Genomic DNA, 9,623 nt, shown 5'->3' with positions numbered 1-9,623 from the left:
CTATCCCACAATGTGAACCATTAGATGTTCCTTTGGTAAGAAAGTTCCTGGACTGTGATCCACATCTAATCCTGCCCGAACTCTTGAACCCATTTTGTGGGAAACCTTGGCTGTGAATCCACATCTCCATTTCTCAGCACATATGGCAAGTATTTTGTGCATGTTTTGATTGAAGTGAAATTGAAAGTCTGTTGATTATCAACTTATTGCATCTAACAGCACCTCATGTTGGGAGGATTTCATTTCTCAATGTATTAATAACCTGACATTTTGTTGAGCTCGCAATAAGGACCATAATTTAAAGAAATTTGTCAACAACAACTCGTCGTTTCTGATGCAATCAAAGCTCATTTCTCATGCATTGCCTTCATCTCTATTAGCTTGGGAATTACCACAGCTGGAATTTATTTCTGAGCTACGTTGTAGTTGAGTGTGGAAGCTTGAGCTTTATTTATATTTTCACGGATAGTTTGGTTGTGCTGGAAAAGATAAAGCAAAAAGTGAGTAAGATAAAGTGAAAAGGAAAGCAACAGTACTGAATTGTTGAGTTTCATATATGGTCAACAGCACAATCTTGCATGTCTTTTTTTATCAGTATTGACTTTTTTTATTTGAACCATTCTTTACAATCTACCATTGGAACTCTGGTAATTCATATACAACATCCTAGCTAGTTAGTTTCTTGTAGACAGCTGAAAATATATCTTTTTTTGTGTTCTACATTGTGCCGTTGAGCTTTGTTCAAATGTACTTTGAGCTTTGTACCAGCTAGTTTCACACGAATTCTCTTGTCCACAATCATTGGGGCAAACCAAATCTTCAAGAATGGCATTACGCACTGCAGTCAATGTATGGCTTCTGGGATGCTTCTGTTTGTTCGTGTTTCTACTTTTCCTGGTTGGATTTTGGCAAAAGGCTCCTCTCTGCAATGAAGACAACATGCTTACCACAAAATTTTATTTTCAAACTCGTGCACAAGTTGCACTTGGATCTTCTAAAAGTACTTCAGTTGGGGTACTGGCATGAAGATAATAGTTGCTTTTCTACCATTGCCAATTTCCTTGGCAGCTGTAATGTTCAGCTTTCATAACTGAGTCTTCAAGTCATAATTCATTTCTAACTCCAGAAGAACTGGAAAATACCAGACTCTAATTCGGACAGCTTTTTACCATTAGGCTTCACGATTTTGGCAGCGCTGCTAAACATGGCCTGTCTCATGTCATTCACTTGGCCTCAAACATTGGAAATATGAAGAAACATTGAACAGGCTAGGCTTGTCTCCACTGGAGTTTAGAACAGTAAAAGGTGACTTGATTTAAATACATGGGGTCTTGACAGGGTGAATATAGAGAGGATATTTCCTCTTGTAGGAGAATGTACAACTAAGGTCACTGCTTAAAAATAAGTGCTCACCCATTTGAGACAGAAATGAGGGCAATTTCTTTCTCACAGAGAGTCATGGGACTTTAGAACTTCCTTCCTCAAAAGATGGTGCAAGCAGTGTTTGAACATTTTTAAGGCAGAGATAGATAAATTTTTGATAAGCGAGGTGTGATAAGTTACTGGGGTGGGTGGGAGGGAATGTGGAGTAATCACATCAACAATGGGCTAAATAAATGACAGCAGGCTTGAGGAGCTGAGTGGCCTGCTCTTAATTCATATGTTATAACTGGAAATTGTGAGGCTCTGTTTTAAAAGATTGTAGTGATTACACACTTGGGTTGAGTCATGCATTACAAAAATGTAAACGTACAGATTTGAAGCAAAAATAAGTTAGTATCACTGCAAACATTATTCAGCAGATTGGTGAAATTGCAGTTTATCAGTTTAGTTGTGTCTTTTTTAAGTGTCATTTTTTATTTTTAAAATATACTTTATTCGTTAAAAATATCTTTATATTCATACATAGTCAAGTGTCATATCAAGGAAACAAACAAATCTTAGACCCTATTCAAACAAACCAAAGGCATCTCCTACTTGAACAAGACTATATTTGAGACATGAGGAGAATCTGAGAACTGAATGGAACCCCATTTAACTTCAGCAGGAAGATCTTAGACAGTGATCTTTTCCCATTGCACTTTTGTAGCAGCTTCCCCAAGCTTCACTGCATCCCTCAGCATGTAGTCCTGGACCTCGGAATGTGCCAGTCTGCAACATTCATTTGAGGTCAACTCATTGTTCTGGAAGACCAACATGTTTTGGGCAGACTAAAGAACTTTTTTCAGTGAGTTGATGGTCCTCCAGGTACTGCCGATGTTTGTCTCGGTGTGTGTTCCAGGAAATAGACTGTAGAGCACAGAGTCCTGTATCATGGAACTGCTCATTACGAACCTTGATGAAAAACATTGCATCTTTCTCCAGATTTACTTTGCAAAGGCACATTCCAGAAGATGTGCAACAGTTCAATCCCCCCATACAAGAAGGATATGACAGGCAGTGCCCTTCTTACCGCCAGTCAAGTGATGTCCGGTGATGAGGCATTCTGCCAAATGACTGACTGTCTCCTCAGAAAACCACATGACAAAATCCACCCTCTCCTTTTCCAACAAGGTCTTGAGGATGCTACATGCTGACCACTTCCTAATGGAATTGTGATCAAACTCTTTGCCAGTTTCTCCATGAAGATATAGAACATATAGATGATATAGAACAGTGCAATTACTTGGAGTGTTGAGGCAATGAGGCCAACCCCACCTTTCACAACAGCAGGGAGAGGCAGAACCTCAATATGTAGTGGCGCTTGGTATTTGTGTACCGAGTGACTTTGTTGTACCTTTGCTTTAACAAAGTAGTTTAATGAATTTATTGAACAAGTAAAATCCAACTAGACACTTTTACCCTACAGGCTTTGCCTTTTACCCTCTCAGTCAGAGTGGGGAGCATGGTATTGCTGTTTTTCTTGAGCAGTTCAACATATATGCTATTAAAAGTCTTAAGATAAAATTTATGGTCAGGAAATACATGTTATTTACCTCAGGTTTTGGTCAGGCTTTCTTGTCAATGTTTCTCAGTGTCACTTACTGTGTTGATGTGGAAGTGCCGGTGTTGACTAGGGTGAACAAAGTTAAATATCACACAACACCAGGTTATAGTCCAACAAGTTTATTTGGAAGTACTGGCTTTCAGAGTGCTGCTCCTTCATCAGGTAACTGGGATCACAAGTCACAGAATTTATAGCAAACAATCACAGTGTAATGTAATTAAAAGGATAAATTGAACAAACCTAGATTGCTGTTAAGTCTTTCATCTTTTACAATGGTTTACAGGTTTCAGTTCATTAATATGTAAATCCCAGAACTTCTTTTAAGTCACATTCTCAAGAAACCTTAAGGTTTAAAAGAAAAAAGTGATATATTAAAGCTGTGAGGTTAGAGTCTGTCTGTATCTCAATCTTGAGTCAGACTGGTTCTATTTCCAAGTTAAGAATTTATAAAATGTTGTATGGACTGACTGGCTGCCAGTTGTGTGCTTTTTGATCAAAATTAGAATGTATCTGCAAATGCAAATTCACCCCATAGACTTATATCTGTGTGTGTGTGTCTGTCTGTCTATCTGAGAGAGGACATGTGTATGAGAGAGGATCTGCTTGAATGTGTGAGTATTTGTGTTTGTGTCGATTACATTGGCAAGACCAAGCAGACACTACAACAGCAAATGAATGGACACCACACAATAATCGCCAGACAGGGATGTTCCCTCCCAGTCGGGGAACACTTCAGCGGTCAGGGATATTTGGCCTCGGATCTTCAGGTGACCATCCTCCAAGGCAGATTTAGGGTCATGCAACAACACTGAGTGGCCAAGCAGAGGCTGATAGCCAAGTTCAGTACCCATGAGGATGGCCTCAACCAGGACCTTGGGTTTATGTTACACTGCAGGTAACCCCACTACACTGCACATACACACACTCTGTCTTACATACTCGCACTAGTTACCTGATGAAAGAGCAGTGCTCTGAAAGCTAGTATTTTCAGATAAACTAGTTACTGTGTTAACATCATGTTATGCCAAGTGTCACATGATCGTTTTATAGCTTATTTAGTTTATTTCATGACGTGAATATCTGAAGTTTCTTTCCCAACTTTATCCTTTCCATGTATAAATAAAAAAGGGACTTATATTCATGAACTTGCTGCAAGTAACATTAGGCAACTCATTAATGGGTGGTTCATTTCCTGAACTTGTTGATGTTTCATCAGTTTCTCTTCCTTCCCCACTGTTGTGAAACAGCCATATCAGGTTTTGCTATTCTGGGGTGAAATATACTCACTCTGCATATGAAAAACTAAAGGAGTTTTGTTTTATGTTAATAATTTTGTCCCACTCAATGCAATCTTTTCAAGTCATTCATGTTGGAGAAATGCTTTTTAACACCTCCCCCCACCCCCTCCACTTCTGGCTTACCATACAACTTCTGCTCTTAATGATAGCAATTAAAATGCTTTACATAAAAGATGGCTAAATTTTACTAAAGATTGGCTCAATGTCAATTCGGGTATTTCATGAAGGATTTCTCTTTTGTGAATTACTCATCTTATTAACTGCACTATGACTGTATGGCACCATTCACATTATCTTCCCTCACACTAGCTACTGAAGTACTTGCCACAATATCCATAAACTGCCCTCGTGATGGTGTAACGAGGAAATTAACTCTGTGCTTTGCTAACAGAGGATATGGTGGATGTATAGGAGGGCCAACTCTTTCCTCTGGACTACCAGAGGAAACCACAGCACCAGATCCTGCCAGTGTGGTTTGAAGATGTCACCCAGATCAGTACAGTGTGCACGGTCATCATGCTTTAAGAAGAACAATGACCTTCTGTGCTCCGTGAAGGTAACTGCAATTTTCCTGTGTAGTAACTATCGTAAAGCAGTTGGTATAGTTTTATGTTAAATTTTAGAACACTGAAACAGGCCATTCATTCAGCCCGATTATCCGTCTGTGTTTATTCTCCGCACGAGTCTTCTGTCACTGAAGAAGGATCACTAGTCTTGAGATGTTAACTTTGCTTTCTTTCCACAGATGCTGTCAGAACTGCTGAGTTTCTTGAGCAATTTGTTTTTGTTCCTTAATCAACCTCCACAGAGATGTTTCTAAACCCCCTTGGCACAGTTGTGACCAGAACTTCTGGTCCAGAGATAGAGACACTACAATTATATGACAGACCCCTGAATTTTGTTTCTCTTACTTAATTGATCTTACACTATCAGAATCAAGTCGCACCAGTCCCAGATACATATCATTAAATGTTTGAGTAGATCAATTAAAATATCGATCTTCAATGTCTTTCTCCTTCCTGCATTCATTTGCTACCTCTTAAATTTATCAAGGCTATTTACTTCAACCACTCACTGAAGTAGCAGTTCTCGCCATAGTGACAGTTCAGTTATATGAGGATCTCTATAAAGCAGTTACATTTGCTGTTCTGAAGCTCACTTCAAGAAATTCTCCGTTGATTATGAAAAAGCTATTTTCTGTATTAATGGTGCTGGAAGAGCACAGCAGTTCAGGCAGCATCCAAAGTGCAGCGAAATCGACGTTTCGGGCAAAAGCCCTTTATCAGGAATAAAGGCAGTGAGCCTGAAGCGTGGAGAGATAAGCTAGAAGAGGGTGGGGGTGGGGAGAAGGTAGCATAGAGTACAATGGGTGAGTGGGGGAGGGGATGAAGGTGATAGGTCAGGGAGTAGAAGATGGATTGGATAGGTGGAAAAGAAGATAGGCAGGTAGGACAAGTCCGGACAAGTCATGGGGATAGTGCTGAGCTGGAAGTTTGGAACTAGGGTGAGGTGGGGGAAGGGGAAATGAGGAAACTGTTGAAGTCCACATTGATGCCCAGGGGTTGAAGCGTTCCGAGGCGGAAGATGAGATGTTCTTCCTCCAGGCGACTGGTGGTGAGGGAGCGTCGGTGAAGGAGGTCCAGGACCTCCATGTCCTCGCAGAGTGGGAGGGGGGAGTTGAAATGTTGGGCCACGGGGTGGTGTGGTTGATTGGTGCGGGTGTCCCAGAGATGTTCCCTAAAGCGCTCTGCTTGGAGGCGCCCAGTCTCCCCAATGTAGAGGAGACCGCATTGGGAGCAACGGATACAATAAATGATATTAGTGGATGTCCAGGTAAAATTTTGATGGATGTGGAAGGCTCCTTTAGGGCCTTGGATAGAGGTGAGGGAGGAGGTGTGGGCACAGGTTTTACAGTTCCTGCGGTGGCACAGGAAAGTGCCAGGATGGGAGGGTAGGTTGTAGGGGTGCGTGGATGATTTGGTTTATGCGAAGGTTTGTAGGGTAGAAGGTGAGCACGAGGGGCGTTCTGTCCTTGTTACGGTTGGATGGGTGTGGTCTGAGGGCGGAGGTGCGGGATGTGGACGAGATGTGTTGGAGGGCATCTTTAACCATGTGGGAAGTGAAATTGCGGTCTCTAAAGAAGGAGGCCATCTGGTGTGTTCTATGGTGGAACTGCTCCTCCTGGGAGCAGATACGGTGGAGGCGGAGGAATTGGGAATACGTGATGGCATTTTTGCAAGAGGTAGGGTGGGAAGAGATGTAATCCAGGTAGCTGTGGGAGTCTGTGGGTTTGTAAAAATGTCAGTGTCAAGTCGGTCATCATTAATGGAGATGGAGAGGTCCAGGAAGGGGAGGGAGGTGTCAGAGATGGTCCAGGTAAATTTAAGGTCAGGGTGGAATGTGTTGATGAAGTTGATGAATTGCTCAACCTCCTCGCAGGAGCATGAGCTGGCGCCAATGCAGTCATCAATGTAGCGGAGGAAGAGGTGGGGAGTGGTGCCGGTGTAATTACGGAAGATCGACAGTTCTACGTAGCCAACAAAGAGACAGGCATAGCTTGGGCACATACATGTGCCTATGGCTACCCCTTTGGTCTGGAGGAAGTGGGAGGATTCAAAGGAGAAATTGTTAAGGGTGAGGACCAGTTCGGCCAAATGAATGAGAGTGTCGGTGGAAGGGTACTGTTGGGGACGTCTGGAGAGGAAAAAACTGAGGGCTTGGAGGCCCTGGTCATAGCGGATGGAGGTGTAGAAGGATTGGAAAAAGCTATTACTATTCTCACTGCTCACAGAGATGTCAGCAGCAGGAGATTTATAAAATCAGACAGATGACAAAGTCTTTTAAACTGACTTTGAATTAGGCAATTTATTTCCAGAGATGGCCCTGGCGACCCCTGAGAAAGGAAAATCAGATAACTAGTCAAGTTTTCTTATGTTCGTCTCATAGAATGTTACACAGATGAGGGAATTCAGCCCATAGTGAATGTTTGTTGGTAGAGCTATCTAAACGTGCTTGCACCTTGCCCTTTTCCCATTTGTCCATGGTCTGTTCTAGTGTTTATGTTTCAGTCAAGTCTCCTCTCACCTTACTTAATTCATCCCATCCCATCTTGTCAATATATCCTGTTCCTTTCTCTCTCATGAACTAATGAGCTCTTCATTAAATTCATCCATGCAATTTACCTCAAGTATGCCACAGGGTAAAGTTCCACATTCAAACCCCATTTGGAGGAATGAATTTCTCAGAGAAATTAAGTTTATTAGTTTTTATCTTGTATTTATAAAACCCTGGTTTTGAATTATTTTGAATTATCAGCATAGAAACAGTTCATTTGACATTGTTTATGTTTCACACGAACCTTCCTCCTGCCCTAGTTACATAATTGAACCTTGTCAATATATCTTTTTGTTCCACATTCAAATGTTAGAGTGGGGTGGCACAGTGGCTAAGTAGTTAGCACTATTGCCTCAATGTGCCAGGGACCTGGATTCAATTCTGCTGTCAGGCTACTGTCTGTGTGGAATTTCCACATTCTGTCGGTTTCATTCAACTGCTCCAGTTTCCTCCTGCAGTCCAAAAATGTGCAAATTAGGTGGATTGACCATGGGAAATGCATCGTTACAGGGATGGGGAAGTTCTGGATGGGTTGCTCTTCGGAGGGTTGGTGTGGACTCAATGGATCAAATGGCCTGCATCCACAGTATAGGGGTTCTATTCTATGCTGACAAAAGAGAAGAGCAGGGAATCCTGGTCAACATACTTCTCTCTCAACCTCCACTTCTCAAGGCAGATCAATTGATTCATCTTATTTGATACTAATTGCTTGTCTATATACAGTAGTGGTGGTGTATGCAATTCACTCAGAGAGCCTGAGTTGCTGTGACAGAACATACTTTTACATGCATGGTGGTAGCAGCTCCAATGTTCTGTCCATCACATGCCTGCCATGAATGTAATGGTAAAGGATTTGTTGATTGATCCTCAATCTGGCTCCGTTAAAAATACACTTTAAAAACTACAGCTTCAGGCTCAGAGGAAGGTTGCTCCGTAGTGCTCCCCAGAACCTCCCCTCCACAGAGAGTGCAGATGAATTGGAATTGAAAGAGGAAGAAGGGTTTTGTGTAAGGGCTTTGGGACCCTGGAGCAAGCTTATGATGATGTCACAGCTGCACAATGCTGAATATAAATAAAACAGCCTGGATAATATTAAACCACTCACACCAGAACAGACATGAACACACAACGATTCAAAGATTTATTAAATCACACCATATCTAAAAGGCCCTTTGGCCCATCAGTTTCAGATCTATCTTGTCAACTTTCCCTTAATTCTATGTGCTTTAATCTTCTCAATCAGTTTCCCATATTGGACCTTGTTTAAATCTATATAACCTACATCAACTGAACTTCTCTCATCCACACACTTGATCACATTTCCAAACAAGTTCTAACAAATTTGTTAGGAATGACCACCTTCTGACAAATGCTGACAATCCCTAATTAATCTGCTCCTCAGAATTTCCTCCAGTAATTTCCCTACCACTTATGTGAGGTTCACTGGTCTCTAATTTCCTGGTTCATCTCTACCACCCCTCTGAAAACGTGGGACCACATTAGCTGTCCTCTGGTACTTTCCCTGTGGCAAGGGCGATATTAAAAATTTGTGTCAAAGCCCCTGAACTTTCCTGCCTGACCTCCCTGCTCTGGGATGCAATTCATCTGAACCATTTGTCTGTTTTTAAGCCCAACAGAGCCTCCAATACCTCTCCATTTCCTATGTCAAACTGCAAGTTTCTCACAGTCCCTTTTCCTGAATTTCATACCTATGTTCTCCTTTTCCAGATTGAAAACCAAAGAAAAATATTCATTCAATGCCCTTCCAATATCCTGTGGCTTCACACACAGGTTGCCCCCTTGGTTCCTAATTGGCCCTACTCTTTCCCTGGTTAACCTCTTCTCTTTAACATATTTGTAAAATATCTTAGCATTCTTCCTAACCCTGTTCATAAGTTCATTTTCATGCTCATTTTTGCTTTTTAATTGCTTTAAGTTCCCTCTTGCACTTTCTAAATTCCTCTAGGACCACAGCTGAATTGTTCCCTTTGAACTTGCTAAAAGCCCTATTCTTCTTTATCTAGTCCTGATTGGTCCTAGATATCCAGGGCTCTCTGAACTTATTGCTTGTACATTTCCCTCTAAAGGATACATGTTAAATCTATACTCTCCCCACTCCTTTTTGAATGACCCCATTTCTCTGCTGCAGACTTATCCGCACGGAGCTCTTGCCAGTCTACTGTGGCCAGATCCTGCTTTATTTTAATAAAATCAGTCTTCCCCCA

At 41.7% G+C, this 9,623-nt stretch overlaps 1 protein-coding gene and 1 pseudogene across 1 annotated transcript in view; one reads left to right on the top strand and one right to left on the bottom strand.

The window, feature by feature from the left end:
- Positions 1 to 630: 630 nt before the first annotated feature.
- On the bottom strand, positions 631 to 1,206 carry LOC132836351 (small ribosomal subunit protein eS7-like; annotated as a pseudogene).
- A 3,560-nt stretch (positions 1,207 to 4,766) lies between these two features.
- rce1a (Ras converting CAAX endopeptidase 1a) overlaps positions 4,767 to 9,623 on the top strand; it is a 30,310-nt gene continuing 25,453 nt past the window's right edge. Inside the window, exon 1 of the mRNA XM_060855594.1 lies at positions 4,767 to 4,840. The gene's annotated coding sequence lies outside the window, so the exon portion shown is untranslated. The remainder of the gene's footprint in view (positions 4,841 to 9,623) is intronic.

The sequence above is a fragment of the Hemiscyllium ocellatum genome, chromosome 46 (assembly GCF_020745735.1).
Source record: "Hemiscyllium ocellatum isolate sHemOce1 chromosome 46, sHemOce1.pat.X.cur, whole genome shotgun sequence".
In the NCBI taxonomy this organism is placed as follows: domain Eukaryota; kingdom Metazoa; phylum Chordata; class Chondrichthyes; order Orectolobiformes; family Hemiscylliidae; genus Hemiscyllium; species Hemiscyllium ocellatum.
The sequence above is the reverse complement of the archived record's forward strand: the minus strand, read 5'-3'. Positions and strand labels throughout refer to the sequence as shown.